This window comes from Protopterus annectens, chromosome 1.part2, assembly GCF_019279795.1.
Source record: "Protopterus annectens isolate FY-2018-M chromosome 1.part2, PAN1.0, whole genome shotgun sequence".
Lineage (NCBI taxonomy): Eukaryota > Metazoa > Chordata > Ceratodontiformes > Protopteridae > Protopterus > Protopterus annectens.
In genome coordinates this window covers 40,527,292-40,542,834 of record NC_056727.1, presented here as the reverse complement: position 1 = coordinate 40,542,834, position 15,543 = coordinate 40,527,292, and positions in this window count along the sequence as shown.

Genomic DNA, 15,543 nt, shown 5'->3' with positions numbered 1-15,543 from the left:
ATTTAGTGCTTGCAATGAGTTCTGAACAAGTGCTGAGCTCAAAGAAACAAATTTTAGCTAGTTGTAAGGGAAAATGTGCAGAGCAGACTTTATTGCGCCAGGAATAGTTTAACCCTAGCTAAGCGGTGATGCATAACGTGTATTTTTTTTTTAATATAACAGTAGCAAATGAGCAAACTGATTTAAACAAATTAACCAATACAAAGCTAAAAACTGAGCCCCGTTCCAGCAGTCTTCGATCAGACATGTTCTAACTGCACACTCCTGCCACTAGAGTGCAGGGGAATCTTCTCCAAAAAAGATGGTCTAGATTAGTGCTCAAGTTATAGAAGCAAAGCTAGATTCAGCAGGTCTGAATTTAGTCTATGCTACAGCAAACAGAAAGAAACAGTTCAAATAAGCAGGCACAATAAGCCTTTAACCAGAAACTCATTCACTCACTCACTTTCATTTCATCCCACTCACTACATTTCTGAAGAAATTTCTATCTTCCTTAATATAAATTATTTCCACACCCCAATTCCTTACATTCCTCTCTGTTTAACACTAAGGTGGGGACATGCCAGTGTCTCATTTTAATTTCACTACCCTGTATTTTATTTTAGTTATTACTGGTACAGTAACTGTAATCTTGTTAGATATGACTAAAATAATGGTTAATATCCCTAATCGGGTTCCTATTAGATGACCAAAGACACATTCTATCGAATGTGTCTTGGTCGAACTTAAAACAACGAAAAGGCAAAACAGCGAAGCGGCTTTTAAGTAAATTCTTTCCCAGGGAAAGAATTTGCTTGGCCGCTTCCTTTACTTTGCATTTTCGGCACTGTAGTGCAATCTCGGAGTTGGTATATTTAAATAGGGGGGTGTGGGGACAAAGCCCCCCACTTCATGTATTCTTTCAATTGTTTTTTTTTTTTTTGGAACAGCAATTTTTTTCCCTTGGAAAAAAATTGCTGTTCTGAAAGGGGAAAAGAAATCGCTGTTCTGGGCTTTCGAGATTGTAAGCTTTCACTTACATGGGGTCAGTTATTCATTGTTCGTTTTTTTAAGGAATCAATGATATAATATAGACCCCCGTAATGTACTACAGTAAAGAATTTGATTGCAATCATATATTGTGAATTAGAACCAGCCATGTGGATTTTTTTTCTTTCTTTCTTTTTTTCTTTTTTCTTTTCCTTCTTCTTTCATGCTTTCATTTTCAGATATTAACTATTTTTTCTATAAATGATCACTCTGGAAATACTAACAATTAGGCTTATTTATTTATTGACCTTTGATTACTGGAAAAGTCTGACTGGGTAGGTGCCTATTTTCAGCAGAGACCCAGGGAGAAAAGCTCCAAAGCATTACAAAAACATTTTCAGAACAATAATTTTACCATCTTCAAAAATAATACAAAAACATCTACAGCTTAAATAACTTTAACAAACTGGACATGATATGAATATATTGGCTAAGAATTGATACAACCTACATAACAGATATTTAATATTGAGTCACATGGATTTTTGGTCACAAAAAATTGCAGTCTGTTGTCCTAGACTGACTTATTTTTGTCTTTGTGTGACTCTGTTCTTAACCACCATACTGTACATGGAAACAGCTGCTGTCCTATTGGAAATTATATACATCATCCTCTGACTTCCTAGGTTTGCGTCTTTGCTAAAAAAGGTTTTACTTTAAAATCAAAATATTCCTCAATATATTTCAATGTGATTCTGTCAAGGGTACGGGATAAACATACCCATGCAATCTACAATCTTCAAATAGTTGGATCATTTGGTTTACTATCATAATGTCGAAATTTAAAATAAAATGTGTACGTATTTGCGAATTGTTTTGCCGAACGTACACATTTTTGTATGGCCCTAATGTCGAAAATAAGTGTTAATTGTCGAAAATGTCGCTCGCGACATTTCTGACAATCAACAGCACTCCCACCCGTACCGTAACTCCCTACCTAACTAGCCTAAACTCACAGTTATGCAGGGGACAAGCCCCCCTGCACCCCCCTGTGGGGGGCTGTGCCCCCCACACCCCCCTAACTTAATATTCCAACTCCGAGATCGCACTACAGTGAGGAAAGGAATGTATTTCCCTAACCGCACTGTACCGCGATCCCCTTACATGAGCGAACGTTATAATTGCGAATGCACAGTCCATTCGCAAACGTTTGCTCACATAACCTGCCGAACTATGAAGTATTTGAACGTATGCTGTTCGAATACTTCATAGCCGTGCAATTGCACGGCGGCATTTTGATAGTAAACCGAATCATTTATTATATAACTTTGATAACTACCTTATACTTGAAGGTTTGTGTTGCTAGTTTACAAGGTCCTTTCCTTCTCATACCTGAGGGCTCTGATCTGGGGAATAGAATTCAGGAAAACAAGCCACTATTTACAGATCTACAACTGTTAACATATTTACATTTATTTTTATGCCAATTGAACCACTGTGCTGCAAGGCAGAGAAACAACTGCAGTTCTACAAAAGTCTCTATAGTTTGAATATGTTACTTCCATACATAGTACAAAGTATTTTGTAATGGATCCCCCATGATACACATTTGAACCTATTATAAATTTATGGAATCTATAACTGTAAGATTTTTATAACAGCTATTATTTCAAAAATATACATCTCAACCTCTAAGCTTTGAAAATAGGCACAGATGTCTTTTAAAAACAAGCACGTCCGACACAAAATTCAGGACACTTTATTAGCAGAAAATATGAACATCAAAGAGCACATAATGCTTCCACTTCTAGTAGGAATGCAGGATACTACTGAGAGATACATGGTGAAAACAGAGTGAAAAAAATGATGGATAATATATTCACACTATATCTGTGTCCTCTTTATTTAAATTATTGGTTATACTGGAATACTGATCATATGGTACAGTTTTTGTTTCTAAACAGCTTCAAATATTAGGTGTGATGAGAGAAGATTCAGAAAATTATGTGAAGGGGTAAATAAAGTCTGAAAGCCTGGGCATACCTCCAGATAGGTACGTCATGAGTAGGGGTTACTTAACCCTGAATACAGGTACATTTCTCCAAAATAAGGACAGATGAGAGGTGTATTATTTTGTTACCCACCAATAAAGATCTGAAGGTTTTCACTAAGCATCCACATAATGTGTTCACTTATTTATTTTATTTGGAATTTATTTCTTGCTGCATGCATTTTATTACTGTATCTTTACATATATTATAACAGTATACATTTATTATGTACTTTGTACCTTTACACCTGTTATGGGCCTGAAAAGAAAGTTATTCTATGCTGGTGCTCTAATCTGGCCACAAATCTACATAAATAAATTAAATTTAATGTGCATATATGTACCCTATGATTCATAACGAACCACATTGCAGGTGCTAAAAGCCATAGCCAAAAGGGTTGTTTCCCTGATTGTGGAAAATATGATTTTGAGATACATTGGCCATGATGAGGAAAGACCTCATTATCTGCTTATTTGCATGTGTCTGAATAGTACAAGTAGTTTGACAGGAATTCTGTGACCTAAGAGATAAATCTGAAGATGCAGCACGCAATGCATTTAAAAAATACTAAAACAAAAATAAAACACCAATAAAAATGATCATAAAATGCTGATTAAATAAGGGCAGCAGGGATACTATTAGCTAAACCGTCTTAGGAAAATGTGTGTGGGGGAAGTGGCAGAGCATTACTGCTTACATATTTTTCTTTTTTTTTGATGGGGGTGCTGTCAGCTTGATTACCCTTGTAAATATCTTTAGGGTGCGTGCAGTAAGCATATAATTTGGTAAATCATCATAGCCAATGATGGCAATACACAGTCGCTTCCATATATGTCTTTCATTTCTTGAAGATACCACCAAAATTATTACTCATCTGAATAGTTTTAGAGTTGTGCTACATGGAAAGTAGTAAGTATGTTTATGAAACACTGCACTACTGGTACGTCAGTCTCCTTATTGGAACTCCTCCCCTGTAAGAAATCATTTGAGAATCTGTGTGGTGCAAACAGCTGTCTATAAACAAGACCGTGCAACAGAAAGCAAAAGTTTGACAAAAATGTCCCTTAAATGACTACCCTGAATGTTTCAGACCAAAATTCATAGAGTTAGAAAGTAAATACCTATGCACAGCAATCAGTTAAAATGGTCAGAGGAATTATTTTATATTAAAATGCACTATAAAACATATAAATACCAAACATAAACTACTAAATACAAAACTCAAACTGCAAAAAATAAAAATGTTCATTACATAAATGCAATAAGGCACTTGAGGGTGTGCATTATACAGATACAACCACACATCCTGGGATTGTAAGGCACATATTGTCTGGGCTCATGTCTCATAACACACCTCGAGACACTCCATACATGTAGTACCATGCACTCTCACCTACATGCCTTATTGCATATATATATATATATATATATATATATATATATATAGATATATATATATATATATATATATATATATATATATATATATATATAGATATTATATATAGCTATTATATATATATATATATATATATATATATATATATATATATATATATATATATGGGCATACCTTCAGAAATAGGTAGGTACGGAAAAGTGTTTTGGTACCGATTTTTAAGAATAAGGGTGATGTGCAGAGCTGTAGTAACTACAGAGGGATTAAATTGATCAGTCACAGCATGAAGTTATGGGAAAGAGTAGTGGAAGCTAGGTTAAGAAGGGAGGTGATGATTAGTGATCAGCAGTATGGTTTCATGCCAGGAAAGAGCACTACAGATGTGATGTTTGCTCTGAGAGTGTTGATGGAGAAGTACAGAGAAGGTCAGAAGGAGTTGCAGTGTGTCTTTGTGGATTTAGAGAAAGCATATGACACGGTGCCTAGAGAGGAGTTGTGGTATTGTATGAGAAAGTCGGGAGTGCCAGAGAAGTATGTAAGAGTGGTGCAGGATATGTATGAGGGTAGTGTGACAGCAATGAGGTCTGCGGTGGGAGTGACGGATGCATTTAAGGTGGAGGTGGGATTACATCAAGGATCAGCTCTGTGCCCTTTCTTATTTGCAATGGTGATGGACAGGTTGACAGATGAGATCAGACAGGAGTCCCCGTGGACTATGATGTTTGCAGATGACATTGTGATCTGTAGTGAGAGTAGGGAACAGGTGGAGGAGACCCTGGAGAGGTGGAGATATGCTCTAGAGAGAAGAGGAAAGAAGGTCAGCAGGACTAAGACAGAATATATGTGTGTGAATGAGAGGGAGGACAGAGGAATGGTGAGGATGCAGGGAGTAGAGGTGGCAAAGGTGGATGAGTTTAAATACTCGGGATCAACAGTTCAGAGTAATGGTGAGTGTGGAAGAGAGGTGAAGAAGAGAGTACAGGCAGGATGGAGTGGGTGGAGAAGAGTGTCAGGAGTGATTTGTGACAGAGTACCAGTAAGAGTGAAAGGGAAGGTCTACAAGAGGGTAGTGAGACCAGCTATGTTATATTGGTTGGAGGCAGTGGCATTGACAAAAAGGCAGGAGTCAGAGCTTGATGTTGTGGAATTGAAGATGTTAAGATTTGCACTGGGTGTGACGAGGATGGACAGGATTAGGAATAAGTATATTAGAGGGTCAGCCCAGGTTGGAAGGTTTGGAGACAAAGCCAGAGAGGCAAGATTACGTTGGTTTGGACATGTGCTGAGGAGGGATTCAGAGTATATTGGGAAAAAGATGCTAAGGATGAAGCTGCCAGGTAGCAGAAAAAGAGGAAGGCCTAAGATAAGGTTTATGGATGTGGTGAGAGAGGACATGCAGGTGATCGGTGTGCCAGAGCAAGATGCAGAGGACAGGAATAAATGGAAACAGTTGATCTGCTGTGGTGACCCCTGACGGAAGCAGCCGAAAGAAGAAGAAGAAGACCTTCAGAAATAGGTACTTCATGTGCTAAGAAACAGTCTTGACAAATGCATAATTTTCTTTTCAAAAATTAAATAAAACATCTTTTTTTGCAGGTGGTCAAGCTCCATGCACCTGTCACACCCCATGCTAAGTATATACACTATAGTTTCATAGGATCATAGGTATGTACTAAGTTAATGACCGCCAAGGAATTTTTAAGTCTAGAACTGCATGCTAACTCTTGGACAAGTTCTGGTACTCTTGACAACTGTAAGCAGGGGCTAGGAGATGAATAATTTTCAAACCGGGGCCGGCGAGGTGAACCATTTACAGGTTGCTTGTGTTCATTAGAGATGAACGTGCCAAACCAGAGATGAAATTCTTTTTCCCCATCCAACTGTCCAAGTTACACTTGAACTGGGTTAGAGAGGAATTCTGCTTCACATGGATGGAAAGACTGTTCGAGAGAAGGGATAGTCTCTGGGATACATGCCTATCTGTCCAGCAGGTCTTATTTATATCACAAGCAAGGTTTAAGTCTTTAGAATGGGTAATTCTGGTGGTGTCTATTTTGTGGATAAGCAGGAGGTCCATCAGAGTGAGGTCTGACAATGCCTTGCATGACAGACATAGATATCTCCTCAACAGCCTTTAGGAGACGGAATGTAGGGATAGAGCCTTGAGGTAGTCTGCACAGGGCATTTTACTTGCACCCTGTATTCTTTTAGTGAGGAACCTCTCTGGACATTCCAATTGTTGGATATACCAGGTTAGGTACATACCAAAGGGAACAATGTACTCAATGACATATCTGATGAATGCCAAATGCAGTGGAATAATGACCTCCTTGGACTGAGATACTATAATTTGTTTATATGTTGCAAAACATAGAATGATTTCCTCACTAATGTAGACACGTAATGGTCAAATGCTAGATTACTCTGTGTGTGTGTCCTCAAGTCCCTAACTACTGGGGCAACTCTTAGGGGTGTGTTGTCAATATGATAGTTACCAGGGGTGGATGACTTCCCAAAGGATAGTATTATGCATTTCTTGGTATTTTGTTTTAGTCTGTGGCTCTGACTCCAGTTATTTGTGTGTGTCAGCCCCTCCTGGATAACATTTGTGTCGGTAGGGGATTCTATGACTGCTCCTAATTTGCATTCATCTGACTTCAGATAAGTAAATGCCATAAAGTTGCCGTCAGAAGGACTGATCCCTGAGGGACTCCACTTGTGACTGGCCTCTTTGTAGAAGTGGACTGCCCAGATCTAACTTCCTGGGTCCTGACTATGAGCCAGCTGGCTGTCCACTGGATGATATAAGGGTTTATACCTAATCTCTTGAGTTTGTCAACAATACCTAATTGTGGTATTGTGTCAAATGCCATGGGCAAGGTCAAGGTAGGCAGTGAGAACCATTTTGCCTTCATCCATTGCTCTGGTGACCTCCTCAAAGAAGTCCACCAGGTTGAGTAAACATGATCTGCCCTTGATGAAACCAAACTGAGTTGGGTCCAGTGTCTGGAGGTTTATTATGTCTTTATTGGTCATTTCCGTGATGATTCTTTCCATGGCTTTGCATATGTGAAACTAGTGAGACTTATGGGTTTGTAGTTTCCAGGGTCTGTAGATGGCCCACCTTCATGTAGAAGGATGATTGTTGCTGTTTTTCAGTCATGAGGCATGAAGCCTGTTTGGAGGCTATAGTTAAGCAGCAATTTCAGACGTCATGATAGGTTGTGTTTTATGCTACTTAGAAGGCAGCCAGGGACATAGATTTGGCTTTAGAGAAAGCACTGGGGACCTGTTCCCTAGTAGGGGGAGCTATAGTTGATGGTATTTCCTGAAAGGAGGTTGGAGGGGGGAGAGAGGGTAAAGTTAGACCTGAATTTGTTAACCAATAACCTTGTTATATCTTCTGGCCCAGTATAGGTGTCTCTGTTTAACAATAAGCTCTGCAAAAATTGTGCATTGCCTTTGAGGTTATGGACATAGCTAAAGAATGTCTTGTGGTTGTACTTGGCCTGGGAGGCCAAATTTACTAAAATTTGGGTTTGATAGAATTTATTTGTCCTCTGAGTTGTTTGTTTAAGTTGATGAGAGTTCCTTTATCCTGCTGGGTGCTACACCTCCTAAGTTTTGAGACAATTTTCTTCCTTCTGTTATACAGCCTATTTCTATTTTGATTCCATCAGGGCTGCGTGTTTTTTGAGTTAGCTGTTTACTTCTTCCTGATGGGTACACCTGCATGTATGCAGTTATTAACATGATTGCGCAGGGTTTCTGTGAATAGTTCTGCAAAGTCAGCAGTGTTCTTAGGGTTTATGGGGGCTTGAAATTTTGCCAGGTTATCACTGAATAATAGAAAGTTAGCCTTAGAGTAGTTCCTGAACATTCCAGGGTTAGCTGAGGCTTTGGGTTTTATTCTTACATACTCTGAGATCATACAAACCTCATTGCCAGTCAGCTGCATATACAATTATTCGCAGTTAAATAAACAGTTGGACACAAACACACACACACACACACACACACACACACACACACACACACACACACACACACTCATTGTACTACAGTATTCCCATAATTATACATATATGCAGATACACGCAACCACACACACTCATATATGTATGAATGTTGCTTTGAGATTAACAGTGTTACTGTCCTCTCAGCATCTTCATGCATTCCCCAGTACTGTGTAGACTGAAACAGAGTCTGACATTTCGGTCATGGTAGGTGTGCCATATGCCATAAACAGGCATACAGGCTGAGGTCCTGGAATATCATATGCTGGCACTTTGCTAGAGGATGGTCTTTGTAAATATACTTGGATATTTGTTTGTCATCGGGTTAGACTTGTTGGTACAGGCCTATACAGGATCATAGGATCATAAGAGATCACTAGGCTAATGGCTCTGGGACCCTTACAAGCCTAGCCAAGATTTTATCCCTAAAAAAGAAACCTCAATCAGCACCTGTCACCCCTGTCAGTGAGGGACACAGGTGGAACCCCTGGGACAAATTTGTGGTTGTCCATTAACTCATCAAGGTTGTGCTTGAAGAGGGTCAGCGACATACTTTGTTTGATGTGTATGGGGAGTCTATTCCAGAGATGGGGCAGCCTCCAGGAGACAAACCTGTCTCTCTAGCAGGATTTGTTAATTGAAATCTTTACAGCAGTAAGTAGAGAGATTAGCTACTTAGACACAAGGTAGAAGGATCAAAAGTACATTTCAAGATATTCAGTTTACTGAGTGATTATATCTCTAGGACAATGAGTGGAAGATGACTGGATAGGGGCAAAACTAGCATTAACAATACTAGGCATATGAGGGGAACTCAGTAAAACTCTGCAGCTTGTTAGCATTTAAATTTTTAAATGAGTAGTACCAGATTAATGCATTAGAATTTGCCTAAGGTTGATGAGGATAAGGGAGAACATCCACAGCTATTGCTGATAATTAAGAATCTAATGTGTTGTTTATACTGTGCAGCAAAGGTTGGGTAAGTCATAGAAAAAGTTTATTGTGGTGATTATAGACTACAGATATCCTGACAGACAGAAAATAACAATGAAAATGGCTAAATTCTGAATTATTTGTTAAATAAAACTATGAAGCGAACTGCTATATAACAGATTCAGTTTAATACGCCATTAATGAAGGCAATTACATAAGGCAAGTATGTTGTCTGATAAACATCTCTCACTAGTCTTCTTCAAAAACATTTGAACATGTATACATTGCAGTCCCTGAATGTGAGTGTCTTATGAAGAGCACATGCAGGAAATCAAAAGCAAAAACACAAAATATCCAGGCCAGGGGATTATTCACCATAGAAATCCAGACTGGTGGCCCAACGTAACACATCAGAGATACTTCAGGTGCAACTAACATTGGGTAAAACAGTGACTCATGTCATAGCCTGCTATATGTCCCAAACCATGTTCCAAGACTCGCACTCCATGTTCCTAAGCCCACTGGAGAATATTAGGGTCCAACCTAACACTCTCATACTGGGTGACTTCAACTATCCCTCCATTAACTGGGAAAACTACTCATGTACAAATACACGTGCCCAACATTTCCTGGAATTCATTAATTCCAATGCCCTGGACCAGCACGTTCTTACCCCACTAGAGGTAGCAACATCCTTGACCTGGTCATTACTAACATGTGCCACTGTTGCTCTACACCAGTAGTCAACTCCTCCCTGGTTAGATCCGACCACAAACTAATCACCTTGGAAATCCACATCCCTCCCACCCACCCCCGCAAAGCGAACTATCATGAAAACCTACTCCAAAGCTAACTTTGGGCTCCTAAAAACAGAGGTGGCTAACTTCACGGCACCCATGCAAATAGAGAATAGTTGCATGACTGCCTAATCATACACCAATTCACTGTACAAACACATACACAAATACATGCATCTCACCATACCCAATAGAACCAAGATGCTTTCCTTCATAAAAAGGAAGCCAATCTGGTGGTCCCCTGTCATAAACAAACTCTACAGCAGAAGGAGGAAACTGATGCGGAATAAGGTGAAGTCCCAAGACTGGAAAAACTCACTTAGCAGCCTCAACAAAAAGTTGAGATCCCTAGTCAAATCCTCTAAAGCTAGCTATGAAAACAGAATTTCAGCAGATAGTAAAGACAATGACAAGGCCTTCTATAGTTATGTAAAGGAGCTCCACGGCAATACCCAGATTTGCTCTGAGCTAATGCACAATGGTACCCCCTATACTGAGCCAACAGATATTGCCAATATACTGGCCAACAGAGTCAATGCCAACTTTACCCCTCTCTCCCCCTCCAAAGGACGAATCACTATACCAGTAGATTGCCAGGCATCCAGTATTACTGCTGCACAGGTTAAAACAGCATTGTCCAAGGCCAAGAATACTTCTGTGGGACCTGACAATATCCCTGGCTGTGTTCTTCATGAACTAGAGAGTGAACTGGCACCTCACCTGTGTGCCCTGTTCAATCACAGCCTCACCTCAGGCTTTGTCCCTACCAAATGGTGCACTGCTACAGTCATCCATCTCCACAAAGGAGGAGCAACTACAGACCCTGGGAACTATTGCCCCATTAGCCTTATGAGTCTGATATGCAAAGTTATGGAACACATCATCATGGACCTAATAAACAAGGATATAGGGAATCTCCAAACTCTGGATCCCACACAGTTTGGTTTTGTGAAGGGTAGATCATGCCTGATCAACTTGGTCGACTTCTTAGAGTCAGTCACCAGAGCTGTGGATGAAGGCAAGGTGATTCATACAGCCTACCATGATTTGACCAAGGCCTTTGATATCATTCCCCACTCAGGATTCATAGAAAAACTCACTAAGCTAGGCATCAGCCCATACATCACTAGGTGGGTTGCATACTGGCTCACAGATAGAACCCACAGTGTGAAAGTAGCTGACTCCAAGTCAACCTGCCGACCAGTCATGAGTGGAGTCCCACAGGGTTTGGTCCTGGGTCCTCTCCTGTTTCGTATCTACTTCTCTGAAGTCCAGGCCAAAACAAAGGGACTCTGGCTGACAAAGTTTGCAGTCAGTTGCAAGTTGGGAGCTATTATTAACTCCCCAAGTGATGTTGACATCCTACAGAAAGGATTCACTGAGACCAATGACTGGTGTCAGAACCATGGCCTTAAGCTCAATGCCAAAAAATGTGTCATCATCCCCTTTGGGAAAAACTCAGTTCCCATGAATTATCACATTTATAGTAGTCCACTGAACACAGAAGGCACTGCAAGAGATCTGGGAGCACAGGTTGACAGCAGCCTCTCTTTTGACCACCACATTGCCACTTTGGTCAGAAAGTCCTTCTATGTGGCACATCTCATTACTAAGGGTTTTGCATCCAGGAAGAAAGAGGTCATTGTCTCCCTCTACTCATTATGCCAATCATCGAGTACAATGCCTCATTTGGCATGTACCTCACTAGACACCTGCAACAACTGGAGAGGCCACAAAAGTACCTCACAAAGAGGATTCTAGGCCTTAAACACATGTCCTATATGGACAGACTCAAAAAAACTCCAACTATTCTCTGTCTCATATCACCTACTTAGAAGCCATCTCTGCTTGACTTACAAAGCCATGTCTGACCCAGTTCTGTTAGAAATGCTACATCTAAAGAAATCCGAATTCCTCCACACTACACGCAGAGACCTCAATGTCATAGCCACAATCAACAGAACGTGCTGGAGGGATAGATTCATAACCCAGAGACTGCCCATGCTATGGAATAGACTTCCCATACATGCCAAACAGAGCACCTCACTGGCCCTCTTCAAGAGAAATCTTGATGAGTGGAATGGAAATAAAAAATTCACCCCGGGGATCACTCCAGTGGCTCTACTCGACAGAGGCACTGGGAACTAAGGTTGGGTGACACGATGCCTGGGTAATCCTATGGGCTAGGCTTGTAAAGGCTCCAGGGCCATTAGCCTAGTACACACCTATGAACCTATGAACCTAAATGTGCTACCTTGTGTACAGTTGCTCAAGCCTGATGTGGATATGCGTCTTCACACTGACTCTCAGGTTTAGAAATGTTTACATACTATCTATGTATGATGTGGTGTGCATTGTTAATAATATTCAGGAAATGCTTGTATTTCCATGGCAATAAGCCAGTTTCATGTAAATATAATCAGAGGCATTGCTATGTGTATAGTGCCTATTTTCTTGCTATTATGTGGAGCATTTTGAAGTAGAAATTTGAAATCTGCACTTGTCTACCTTATTTTCTTGTAATGTATGGCATAGCTTCTTTAAACTGCACATGGTTATGAACCTTAAAAGCTATGAGAAAGTAGTAAACTCACAGATTTTCTCAAAAGACTATTAAAGATATCACCTAGAATATTCTATTATGCTCTGCAAGGCCATGTGTGCACATAATATGTTGAGTTATGCCAATAAGTCAGTGACAACTATTTTACTACAAATTCATTTTTATGCAGGCAGTAGGCCTTTTGTCCTTTAGTTTGTTGGAACTAAAGACAATTGTACATTCGTAAATTCTGTAATATCTGTGTATATAAATATTGCACTGCAAAAAAGGGAGCAAAAAAACTATGAGCAAAGGCAAATTTGAGTCAACATGCTTATGCATGTGGATCAAAAGCTTGAGAACCTGAAAAGTGCAAATAACCTATATGGTATACTGCTGCAACTACCCCTTTTTTAATTTCTGCATGTTATAATGGCATATAAACAATCAGTTTGCAGCATACAGTAGTACACTATCACTGTCATTGGAAGACTGTCTCTTATTGACTGAAATATGCACAAAGATGAGTGTTTGCATGTACAAATATGTAAATATGTACTGATTCAATCACATCACAAATATCTTTTCTGTAAACAAAGGTTATCATATAATATATTAATTTATTTAGAATGGCATACATCTAAAACTTCAGAATACTACTATATCAGCATTGTGATTTTTTCAGCCCTCACAGAGATAATGAAGAATGCTCTCTCTTTTTTTATTGTAATGAATGTACTTACTTTTGTGAACATGTATGACAAATATATGATTCTAAGACTGTCCTTTTGCAGATAAGCAGCTGTGGTTTAATGCATTGTGATCTCTGGCATTATACTAGACACATGTTACAAATGCACTTAGTACATTAGCAAACACTTATGTGGTGACACAATGTCTCTAGCAAATTGTCCCACCTCCTTTCATTCGTTTACTTTACTACAGCCAGAGCATTTTGCTTTAATCATTATTGATTTTCACTTTGATGCAATTCATAGCCTTTCTTCAAAGCTTTCAAAAAGTAACCGGAGAGCTGAGATTATTTCCGACTCTCTCTCATAAAGCTGCTGTTACTGCATTATGGAAGCATAACTACAGAGTTGTCAATTCTTAAGCATACTTGCTAATGGTGTATAGATAGAATGTCTAGCAAACTGATGCAACCCTGATTTGATTAAGATTGAACTAACCTGCATTATGGCCTGTCCTTCTTTGTTGTTACTTGTTCCTTTTTATTTTTGAAAACATGTAGTTGATTATAGTTAAGCACTGGGCCGGACCCAATTTTTTTCTCACTTTAAGTTTGTATTCTTTTCTTGTCAAAAGGTGCTACACAGATAAATGGGAAGACACACAAGTAGTATCTTAACAAGTGGCCTTGCTTCTACAGGGATGTAAATTAAGTAAGCCAGACCTTTGATTTGATGCTTTATGGTGAAGCACTTAATATATATATATATATATATATATATATATATATATAGATATATATATATGTATATATATATATATATATATATAAACCCGTGGTAGTGGTGCTGCGGTACGCTGTCCGGTTTGACTCTCAGCTAGAGCGTCTTCTGCGTGGAGACATGCGTGAATGGGTGTACCTTCGTTGAAGGTTGTGCATCAGGCCTGGCAAACCGGTACGTAAAAATCAACTGCCAATCACTAGCGGAATATATTACATTCCAGAACATTCATGTTCTGTTCTCATTTCAGCTAGAGTAAAAACATTGTTTACATATGTGGAGTCACAAAAGTGCTGTGCATACTCAAAAATGTTATTGATGGCAGGCTAAAACATAACATAAATGTTTGATTTTGCATCTGCAATGCTAAACATGAATCATTCCACAAAGGAGATATTAAAATAGATCTCAATTAAGCTGCAAGAAATCTTAGCAGGTTATTAAAGAGGAAATTGTAAGCTGATTTTTTATCGTGAATGAAATGTAAGAATTCTCTTAAAAGCAAAGTAAGAATTCACTTATAAACCTGCATTTTGTGACTCAACACTACTTTTTTTCAGTATCTTTAGCTCAAGAAAATCCCATGCTTAATGTGCTAAAAGGTGATAGAATTACTTTAGTTATAGTAAGATAATTAGCAGATTATGAAGTACCTGCCTAGAAATATTTTAGTTAAGAGAAAGAAGTGTCAAAAATATTAATCAGATTCATTTTTTTACTGTTTAACAGATCCTTATTAACCGAGGCATGCTTGCTCTGTGTATTAGTATGAAATTATGTTATTAGTGGATGATTAAAGACTTGCATTTATTGTTACCACAGCAAAGAATATGCAGAGGCGTGTTGCATTTGTAAATCACAGAAGAAATATACAAGCCTTTGAAACAAAATCATTATTACTATCTTACTGTCACAGTTTACTATTAACAGTGTTCTGTAACTTCTCAGTGCTGGAAAAGACAGAATGAATTTCAACTAGGATGGCCTGCTCCAAGAAGACAGCAGGAGATCAGACTGAAACCTTGTATATGTATATGTATAAAAGCATTATTAATTACATTTAAGTGGAACCAAATGTGAAAGATGATTTGTGCTGTTTTTTTGTCATACACTTTGTAATCACATTGTATGGTGTAGGTTTTGGGAATCAGTTATCAAGTATAATATAATGAGATATAATTCTCTCATTGTTAATATTATTTATTTATTTCCAGTTTGATGACTGGGTAAGTCCACTGGGCTAAGCAGAGCCCATTTTCAGTGCAGGCCCGGGGAGAAAAGCTCCAAAAGCAGTTAGAATATAACATAAGTAAAGTATGGAATATGCAATATACAAAAGCATAAATATACAATTTAAAATACAA